This window comes from Suricata suricatta, chromosome 2 (assembly GCF_006229205.1).
Source record: "Suricata suricatta isolate VVHF042 chromosome 2, meerkat_22Aug2017_6uvM2_HiC, whole genome shotgun sequence".
In the NCBI taxonomy this organism is placed as follows: domain Eukaryota; kingdom Metazoa; phylum Chordata; class Mammalia; order Carnivora; family Herpestidae; genus Suricata; species Suricata suricatta.
Genome location: NC_043701.1, coordinates 136,174,690 through 136,185,404, shown reverse-complemented (window position 1 = coordinate 136,185,404; position 10,715 = coordinate 136,174,690). Strand labels below are relative to the sequence as shown.

At 45.2% G+C, this 10,715-nt stretch overlaps 1 long non-coding RNA gene across 1 annotated transcript in view; it reads left to right on the top strand.

Annotated features, from left to right (window-relative positions):
• The window catches only part of LOC115285570, a 9,586-nt gene extending 1,514 nt beyond the window's left edge, over positions 1-8,072 (top strand). Inside the window, exons 2-3 of the long non-coding RNA XR_003905581.1 lie at positions 5,024-5,087; positions 7,602-8,072. This is a non-coding gene — a long non-coding RNA (uncharacterized LOC115285570). The remainder of the gene's footprint in view (positions 1-5,023; positions 5,088-7,601) is intronic.
• The last annotated feature ends 2,643 nt before the right edge of the window (positions 8,073-10,715 follow it).

Here is a 10,715-nt window from a genome sequence, read left to right as displayed (position 1 = left end):
GCTGCAGCGCACAGAGCCCGAGGCAGCGCCGCCCAGCCCCGCTCCCCCCGCGCCGCCAGCTAGCCCGCCCGGCCCGGCCGGGGGCGCAGCCTGGACCCCGCCCGCCCCAGTCCCCGCCCCGGGGGTACCTGCCTCCGCCCTGGGGGGCTCCGCTCGCCGCCCTCGGGGGAGGGCGGGGATGCCGGTGTCCGCGGGAGGATGGGGAAGCCTGGGCCGTTTGGGGCGGGGAGTGTGCCCGCCAGGGCTGGGACTGAGAGGTGCGGTCCTCGCCAACGCGTCCCCCCTCCCGCTGCTGTGGGCCCCAAACTTCGTCCTCTGCCCGGGCTTTACACCCTCGGGTGATCGCGGCAGTTTTGGGGTGGGAGATGCCTCGGGAGCTGTGTCTACCCTGATCAGGAGGAAGAGGGAGCAGTGACATTCAGCGACCGCGGACAGGGCACGGCGGCAGCATCCTTGGGTGGGAGTGGGGATGTCAGACGCGGGCAGGAGGGGGAAACTGCCCCCCTCAAGATGCCCTCTCCCGGCCTGAGATGAGTTGGGGAGCTCAGCTGCGTTCTGAGTGCTTTCTTGGGCGGTACAGGGGGATGGCAGAGGTGCTGGGGGCGGGGGGAGTTGGGGAAAGACCGCTGGGGGGCCCTTCCCCCTCTCCTCTAGCCAGCGCTCAAACGAAGGCTGATGGCTAAGTTAGGTTTTCCAGGCTTCCCCTGGGCCCCCCGAGTTCCTGAGGCCCACACGAGGGAGGCCGGGGCTCCTCTGGCCGCCCAGGCAAGGCCACTTTGACTCTGCCCTCGTGCCTCCCAGCGCCCTCCAGACTCTGAAAAGAGCGACCCTTCGTCTTCCCGAGGATGGATGGGATGCTGGCAGGGGAGACTTCGGAAAATAGGAAAAGTAGGCTCAAGAAATGGCTCCTACAGAGTTTGAATACGAAGTTTCCCTTCTGAGGCGCCATTTCTTCGGGAGGGGAAGAACTATGGCTTTGTAAAAGAACCAAGTTTCAGGCTTGATGACCTGGGTGGAAAACCACCTGTTGACTGAAGTCTGTCCCAGGAGTCAGGCAGATCTTGGGCCCTGGCAGGGTGAGGCAAGGTGCCAGGGAGAGGCCCCGGGCTTCCTGCCCTGGGTGACTCCAAACATCCTCATGCCACACAGCACATCTCCTCCAGCATCTCCCAACTCCCCATTCAAAACCACTGTGCAAACTAGGTAGGTACTTTGTTAGAGCAACTTATCTCAAACAAAACAAGCAGCACAACCGTGTCAACAAATGCAGAGCACAATACACACTTCACTTTTTAAAGGTGTCTGCTCCTCTGGGGGGTGAGCTGCCCCTACTTATATGCTTCTGGGCAACAAGGTGAGAAAGGAGCTAAGACAAAGGGGACAGGGTTGGATGAAAGAATAGAAAAAGGCAGAGGGGAGCAGAAGAGTTGTAATACTACACTCAAAACTGTCACCAGTTCCATTATAAACCCCTTTTATAGGTGTTTTATTACTTGGTTGTTAGTTTTTAAAACACAAACCTCTTTAGATTAAATCTTGGCATTTGCAGGCTCAGCTCAGGGAAACAAAACAGAGGGAAAGTTCCCCCATCCACCACTGGCTTGGCTACTTTTGAGCTACATTACTGATAAAACAAACAAACAGCGGGTTGGGTTTCCTCAGCCCTTGTCTCTTACTTAGTATCTTCAGTAGCTGGCTCAAGGTGAATTTTTTATAAGCCATTGGTTCATAATTCAGCCTAGTTCATTTAGGTATTTCAAAGAGTAGAACATTTATAAGGTGTGTTCTTTTTATAATGCAGGTGCTGGGGTTTTTATTCTCCAAGAAGTTACTAAGTAAACTTAAGAATCCTGGCAGACAAGTTAGCCTTTATGTTCTTTTTTCCCTCCTATGGTCTGCCCAGATGCATTTTACTTTGTAACTTAGATTTGAGTCCCCCAGACTGCATTTTATCTCAAGCAATAAAAATAAACCACGTCTTAATTAAAAACAAGTTTCAAAACCCCAAATCTGTACACTCAAACTGAAGTACGCTAAAGAAGAAGCAACCAAAGACACTAAAAGCCAAAAAGTCCACATTTAAATGTCTTCAGCCAATGAATCGTGGGAGATTTATGAGCATCTAACACTTGCTATCACTAATGAGTTAGCCACATGGATTTCCAGTGCATCAAGAAGAGACACCTTTAGAGAGAAATGGGCCTCATTTGCCTAAACTTGTACTCTTGTAACCCCAGGAGATGGCAAACACAGAAGAAACATCTTTAGCCAACATCTTGATGTTTTTTGAGATTCTTTTCTTAACAAACAGTTCTCTACTAGGCATGGCAAGAAAAGGGAATGTGTTACTTTCTCCTTGATACTTTCCTCTAAGGTTACTTGTCCTTTGAGAAATCCTGGCTCTTCAGATAAGTGGGACTGGAAAGGATAACAGAGACACAGCCAGAGATACTTAATGCTTACTCCTAAACCTCTCTCTTATCTGTGGTATCTCAAGTCCTCTGCTGAGCTAAACAGCTCAATTAAGAAGTTAACCTAGAAATAACTTGAACTGAAAACCAAGCATCCTGCAAAATTCACAAGCTGACTATACTGGAGGATTATGAATCCAGGGGCTCATTTAACCACTCCTCCCTCCCCCCACAACAGCTGCCAGTGGCCAGAATTACTGACAACTACATTTATACTGCTCAATGTGGACCACAGATCACTGGCATCAGAATGATCTGGGAATGAGTGCTTAAGACACAGTTTCCTTGGCCTACCCCAGAAATTCTGATTCAGTAGCTGTCAAGAGGGGCTTCCAACTTTACATTTTTAGCCCATGACTTGACCTCAAGCTTATGATCACTGAATTGGAGAACAACTGGCTAGACTGAATCCTCTTCTTCTCCAGCTGGAAAAGAATGTTTATTCTGTGAATGTCTTTAACCAGGTTAAGTACATCCCTACCTAGTACTGGGATGATCCCATGGTTTGACCTCTTTGTCCTTGAGTCCAAAATAAGGGTAAAAAAAGTGTGCAAAAGAGCTTCAGGAGCTGAAGGGACCCCAGAGGGTTTGATCTGTTGGGTTTGTTTACTAGCTCTGAGGCAAGTTAGACAAACAGCCTGATAAGAGGTATCACATCTACAGACTACTAACAAGTCTTTCTGAAGGAAATTAGGTAAGGAGGCAGCAAACAGGAACCTGAACTGATCTGTCCAGACTTTGGTGCATGATGAATTCTACTTAGGTCAGTAAGTCACTTAAAAACATTGGTCTGCACCCTACTTCCCACCGCCACATTGAATTCTCTCTCATCATTGGCCAGAAACTATCCCCACAAGGTCACAATGTCTAATTATATCAGTCAAGGGCAGAGGGGTTGAGGATGATGGGTCACATCATCAGTTTTAAATAAGATAACAAATTCAATCTGCAGTTTTGTGTATTAACAGCCTATATTATCCTAAATACTGGCTTCTTTCTGTATCTACACCCCATTTGTGCATCCTTGGTTAAAAATCTTTAATGTCTTTAAATGCATAGATGCATTCTGGATTGAGTCTAAACTTCTTAATCTACCTCTAAGGTTATTTACATCTGCATTCAACTTATTACTCATCTTTAGCTTCTCCCAACCAAACACACTCCGCCATACACAGCACACACAGTTCCCACTACAGCCATGCCCCGCCCCCCCTACTTTATCTGATGGAGACCTTGAGGAAGGATTGCTCCCAATCTCTGCTTGGCTACTGCCTCTTCTATGAAGTTTTCTTAGTTTTTGCAGGTAGCCCATAGGACTTTAAGCATACCTTTACTCCAGCCCTGGTACCTGTTAAGTACACTGTTAATTGTTGAACTATGGAATAAATAAAAGTGCTTCTCATACTCTCTTGTCACATTTTGCCCTCCCATTTTCCTCATTAGCTTTTCTACTTCATAGACCAGCTTGATTATTTGTGTGACTGCCCTGTTCATACCAATAAATGGTACTTACTAAAGAAACTCCAACCATACATACCTGTGGTTCCCAGGACTGGGCGTACATTAGAATCACCTGAGGAATTTTTCAACCAGCCTAGCGTTAAGTCCCACCAGAGCCACTTAAATAAAAATACCCGGGGGTGTGGCCCATTCACGGGGGGATGGGAGGTTGTCTTTTTTGTGTGTTGTTTTCGTTGTATTAGGCTCCACGCCCACCAAGGGGCTTGAACTCATGACTTGGAGATTAAGAATCACCTGCTCTACTGACTGAGTCAGCCAAGCACCACTCAGTACTTTTTTTAAGTACCCTGTGCCATCAGAGTAAAAAACCATGGATTTATATAAACCAGCAGAATGCCTCAGCATCAAGTGAGAGATTCTGAAGAAGAAACAAGGATGGTAAAAGACCTCAAAATTAGCTAAATGTTGTTAATTTTAGAGAGGACAGAGTTCTCAGGGATCTTTTTGTTTTTGATGAGACTCAAAGGTGTGGTCACCTGCTTTACTAATCATTAGAGAGTCTTAAAAAGGATTCCGTTTTTAGCATCAGGCTATACGAAAGAAAATTTGAACTACCCAATAGTTAATTTAATGATTCTCAGTTGTTTGGATTTTGAAATTTGGGGGAAACTGACAGAGTTGCCAACTTTTCATTTTGGTAATAAGGACATTTTTAAAAGAACTACCATCTACTATCTGCATCATCTCAAAGAAAGGACATTTTAACCCCTAAAATAATAAGAAAAAACATACTCTCTGAGTAAAGGATAGGCACCCAACCCCCACGAAAGGAAAGTAGGCAACTTTACATCAACATATGCAAGTTCTTCCGCTGTTTGTTTGTTTGTTTCAGTGCAGACAGTGAAACCTTATTTCTGAGTCTGGCTAGCTGACCTAAGTATATTTAGGAATCACTAAGCTATACTTTTCCAGAGGGTATGAAACTATAAGGCTCATGTTGAATCTAACCAGTAACAATTTTTTCCAATATGCCCTATGCAAAGTGCTCAACTGATGGAAGGTGGTTTTCTCTTATTCTTTCTTCAATACAGAGAGAAAATTTACAACTCAGAGGGCCAGTGGTAAAGGAATATGGAAGAAAGAACCAAGTTAAAGGTAAGACGCCAGGTTTTTACCCATCTCTGACACCAACTAATGAGTGTTCGTGGGCAAAACTTGGGTTTTCTGGGACAGTATGGCCCATGTGGGCAGTGTATCCTCAAAGCTTAGCACAATGCCTGCTTCAGAGTAGATATTCAATAAATATTTGTTACATTAGTGAATAGATTAAATCAAGGAAGTGATTTTTTTATATCATCTATATATAGTCCTAGCCAGAGCCCCAAATCCAACAACTTATTTGTAAAGTAAAAATCTCTACCCTTATTAATTTATTATTAACTTACCCTGTGATTCCCAGGTCATTATGTATGTATGTACCTAAAGAATTGATGAAAAAATGAAATATCTGGTTAACTTTTTTTCCTACTGCATTTTTTAACTATAAAATTTTCATACATATTTGTCCAAGAAAGTGTGGATAATAAAGAAAAAGAAGGGGGGGGAAGGAGAAACATTAGTCGTAGGTCCTGACACTGAAAGATAATATTTTGGCCCATTTTCTTCTGATTTTGTACCTCAGTTAATATTTGTATTGTTACTGGAAGTAGGGATGAAATTTTCAGCTGAGGAGAGACGCCTGGGTGGCTCAGTAGTTAAGCATCTGACTCTTGGTTTCAGCTCTTGTCATGATCTCACAGATTCTTGAGATTAAGCTCTGCGTCGGGTTCTATGCTGACAGTGCAGAGCCTGCCTACTTGTGATGCTCTCTCCCTCTCTCTCTGTCCCTTCCCCCATCCTCTCTAAATAAATAAATAAGTAAATAAATAAACATTAAAATTTTTTTTCAACTAAGGAAACTAGAATAGTGAAAAGTAACTTACTAGAACATACCAGAACATTGAGACTATCAGATGGTAGGCATATATCATAATAATTCCATGTCTAGAAAAATTCCAATTTTTCAGTTGAATTACAGAGAGCCTGACATAGTCTTTATAGCCATAAGGTGCTCAATGCAGTCACCCTCCCCTCATTCCAGTTAGCAAATATAAAACACCCCAAAGAAAGCTAAGGGGATCAGCTTGGTGAGCCATTTCACCACCGTGATACCCTTTCTGGTATTAGTAACAAACTGCTTGTGGGAGAACATGATTAAGCTTGATCATAACAACCTTGGCCATAAACTCCTTCACGATTGGGGTTGGGTTTGGTTCACCTTTATATTCTCCAACTGACCTTGTACATGGTGGTAATAAATGATACTGAGTGAAATATAGAAGTTAAGAATCTGTTATCTGGGGTGCCTGGGTGGCTCAGTCAGTTTAAGCATCAGACTTTGGCTCAGGTCATGATCTCACGGTTTTTTAGTTCAAGCCCTGCATTGGGCTATCTGCTATCAGCAGCAGAGGTTACTTCAGAAACTCTGTCCCCTTCTCTCTCTGTCCCTGCTCCACTAGTGCTATCTCTCTCTCAAAAATAAATAAACATGGGGGAGTGGCTCAGTTGGTTAAGCTTCCAACTTCAGCTCAGGTCTTGATCTCAAGATCCGTGAATTCAATTTCCACATCAGGCTCTGCTGACAGCTCAGAGCCTGGAGTTTGCTTCAGATTCCGTGTCTCCCTCTCTCTCTGCCTCTCCCCAACTCACACTGTCTCTGTCTCTGAAGTAAATAAACCTTAAAAATTTTTAAATAAACATTTTAAAAAATCTGTTATCTCTCTGCTTATCTAAAGCCTGTCTTCTAAAATTAATAAATGAAACTATAGACTTTATAAGATTAAATTATTTTTATACAGTGTTTTACACAGCATGGGCATTCATTAAATATATGAAGTTTGGATAGATATATTTCCTAACCATTGTAAAACAGTACTTTCTGTTACCAAATCTAAAACCACTTTTTCTAAGTTTATGTATGTTTGTTGAGGAGTATCTTTAAACATTTAACATTTTAGCATTTGACCAATGGGTATGTTTTATTTATCATGTACTACATTTGCTTTTTTTGGGGCTACTGTATATATACATATATATATGTAGGTTGGAACCAATGCCTTCTAATTTTCTAAGATCAAGAGTTCCATACTTGAGGCACTCCGCTCTATGCCCACAAATGTTTAACTCCCCCCCTCCCTTCCAGAGTTTGTGCCCTATTAATCTGCTCCTTGTGCCTCACTTCAGTGGCTGCTGTGACTTCACACATATCTATTGGCTGGGACTGAGTTCTGTTTTCTTTCCTATGTAATGCCACACATTGATGATAACCTTTAGTAAATAGTCTACAATGGCTCCTGATTTTGTTTCCTAAATCATAACAGATGACCTGAAGTAACTCCCTGTTCAGTTGATTTGTAGTTTGTAGTATCTCAATCTCTGGCAGAGAGATTAATATTCACCAGATATTCCCTGTGCTCACCTACATCTCACAGCCTTCCTTTCAATGAGGTTAGAATCATGTGGCTAGTTTCGGCCAATGGATAATGAGCAGAAGTGGTATGCATTACTTCTGAGTCAAGAAAGTTAAGAATCAGGGTGTTAATTCTCCATCTCTCTCTTTTCCTTCTGAAGCATCTCAGAAGTCATGTGTCCCAGATAAGGAGCTACAAGTTGGCAGAAGCACTATTAGCCTGGACCCTTGAATGACTGAACGGAGCAGATTCTCCCCAATCTTCCTCCTACCCCACTTGCTTGGCATGTAATAATTTGTTGTGTGAAGCCAAAGAGACATTGAAGTTTGTCTACGACCCCGGGTAGTAGTGTTGCATAACCTAAATTAACGTATTCTCTAAACTACAATACTTTACAAATACCTTTCTTAAATCTCAGTGACTGTGCCATTGAGGTAAAAGCACTTCCCTTCCCACTAAATATCCCACTCCAGCTGACTGCCCACTGGCCAAGGTTGTGACGGATACACCAGATATATATCAACTTATGTTGGAACCTCCCTATAGTACATTAGCAAAACTACTGAAGAGACCAAAAGAATTAAAAAGTGGATTTGTTTCTCCATCTGAATAAAAGCTGCGAAAGCCTGAAGCAGTCATGTCTTTCTTAGGCTAGAATCTACTGCTTTGCCCCGACAGGGGAGAAAAGCAAGTTAGAATAACCTTAGCTCTTCAGTATGACTTTGCTGGCTTCCAAATAACTAACTTTCTTACCACCATTTAAGTTGAGGTTTTTGGAAATATGGACATTCCTTAGGAATACAGCTGCTTAAGAGAAAGAAATTCTGTCCCAGTCCATTCAGTACCTTTTTTGTAGCCCTTCAGCCTAATCTTGGAGCTCTAAAATATGACAAATGACCTAGGAGCTAATTTGCAATGTGGCTAGAAGTTCATGCTATTCCTGTAAATTAAAGGAGTAAGGGGGCTCATGTTGGTTGTTGCGTTGTATAATTCTGTGGTTCCACGAAAAACCTCTAAGGATAAACAGTGTAGGAATTTAGGATGTTCTAGGGGACTGACAGCATGTTTGTGGAACATAGCTTTAGTGTTTTCAGTGTAACCGTATTATTAATAATAGCTAGCACTTAGGCAGGACTTACAACACTAAGTGATTTCCCTTGAATTGGCTCATTTCATCATCACAAAATTCCTTTTTAAATACTATTCTCTCCTATTTTACAAAGAAATTGTGGCCCCCGAGGTGTTGAGTCAGCAGTTGAGTCAGAGGTCAGAATTCCTACCTAGCTCAACATTACACTCTGCCCTGTGAGGGTGCTCAGGATCCACGGAAGCACTGAGCAGCCTGCCCTCCTCCTACTGCCCAGGGGGCGCCGGGAGCGATCCCGAGAACCCACGCCCTCTCCCAGGCACCGAGGCCCTTGGCCAGACGGGAGGCTGGCACCACCAAGGATCTAAAAGCACGACGGAGGGAGGCCAGGGAGGGCAATGCGATCTCTGGAGCAGAAGGAAGGGGTCCTGGCCCTTGATGGAAAAGAGAAAGGGGAGGTGCTGCTGGCAGCTACAAAGAAAAGGGCCGTCCAGGCCAAGCCTTGAAGAAGACTGAGGCTCAACCACTTCCAGGCTGTAAGGACACCGTAATAACCACGTTTGGTTTGGAAAAGCCTCTCACTTAATTCCTACAAGAATCTTTTTACAGAGAGAGATGGAAGGGGGGGAAGACACGACGGCTTCCCCCAGGCAGCGGCAAGAGCCGGGTGCCCGCCATGCCCTCCCCCCCCAGTCCTCACCAGCCCCCGCCACCGGGCGATGCTCTGCGCCTTTGTCATTCCGCATCCCACGGTGCCAGCTAAGTCACTCAGCTGTCACAATCCGGCCTGGAGCTGCAGGATACAAAATAACTCCAGCGAGACCTCCCCAGGGTGGGGGCGGGAGCCGGAAGGCCCGGCCTCTTCAGCGTGCAAAGGAGCACCAGCTGCATCTCGCAAGTTGCTAAATTAGCCGGGCTGTTGTTTTGCTTTTAATTTTTGTGTGAATTCAAGAATAGGTCGCGGATGTCTTGGCAGCGTGTGAATGAGACCCTTTCCGAAAGAATTCACCTTGCTAAGGGCCTCTGTCAGGCACACAAAACTCGCAGTGAGAAGCGGGCTTTGACAGAAGCCTCCGGCTCACCCTCCCGCCTTGGCCTCCCTTCCCCGCGGCCCTGCCTCCCGGAACCCCGCACCTCCGCCCCACCATCTTCCCTGCCTCGCCGGGAAGGGCACGGGCTCCCTTCCGGGCACAAAGAGTGAGGCAGAGCAGGAGTCTGGGCCTGGCGCGGCCTCTGCACCCTCCACAGTCCCCGAGCCCTCGCGCAACCTTCCTCTTTCTGGCTGGTCATGACCCGAGGGCCTGGGGAAATCAGGCAGAAGGTTCTGGAAACTGACAGGCTGGCTCCTGGCAGAGCTTACTCTGCACTCAAAATGTGTGCCTGGCTCCAGGCGCTCCAGCCAGCGGGTCCTGAGGCCATCACCAGGCCTCTACAATCAGAAGGAAAGGGCCGTTCCACTGATGATGGTCCCAGACCATCATCGTCTGCTGCTTACACAGAAAGCAATACTACATAGATGGTACATCCCAGTGTTGGGCTTATTTAAGGACCACACCCAAGTCCTAGCTGCCACGTGCCCCAATCTGAATGTGACTGATTTCTCCCAGAGTGGCCCCTCGCATCCTGGACTTGAATCTCCAGCTTTAAGGCAAGGGACACAAAGCCAAAAGAACCCATCTGGTTGTCTCCCCCTCTGCTCTCTACATGAGCAGGTGTCTTAACTGAGACCAGATATGAATTGACATGTTACTTTTTTTAAAGTTTATTTTGAGACAGGGAGAGCTCCGTCAGGAGGAGCAGGGAACGAGAGAGAGGGGGCGGGAGACAGAGCTAAGCAGACCCTGTACTGTGAGCGCAGAGCCGGACCTGGGGCTCAAACTCAGAAACTGTGAAACCGTGAGCTCAGCTGAAAGCAAGAGTCTGAGCCACCCAGGTGCCCCATTGACATGTTATGTTTTTAATGAAGTTTTATGTATTTAAAAATATATATAGTCAACCGTGAACACAACAAAAGAGAAAAAGCACAAACAGCTAATAAATATATGGAAAAGGTTCAGATTCACTAGGTATTCAAGACCTTTGAGATGATTTTTTTTTCTTCCAAAATAGCAAAATGAAAATATGGAATCCCTAACAGTGGCCCGTGTATCACAAAATTCAGGACTCAGTTGGGAGTATAACCTCGTA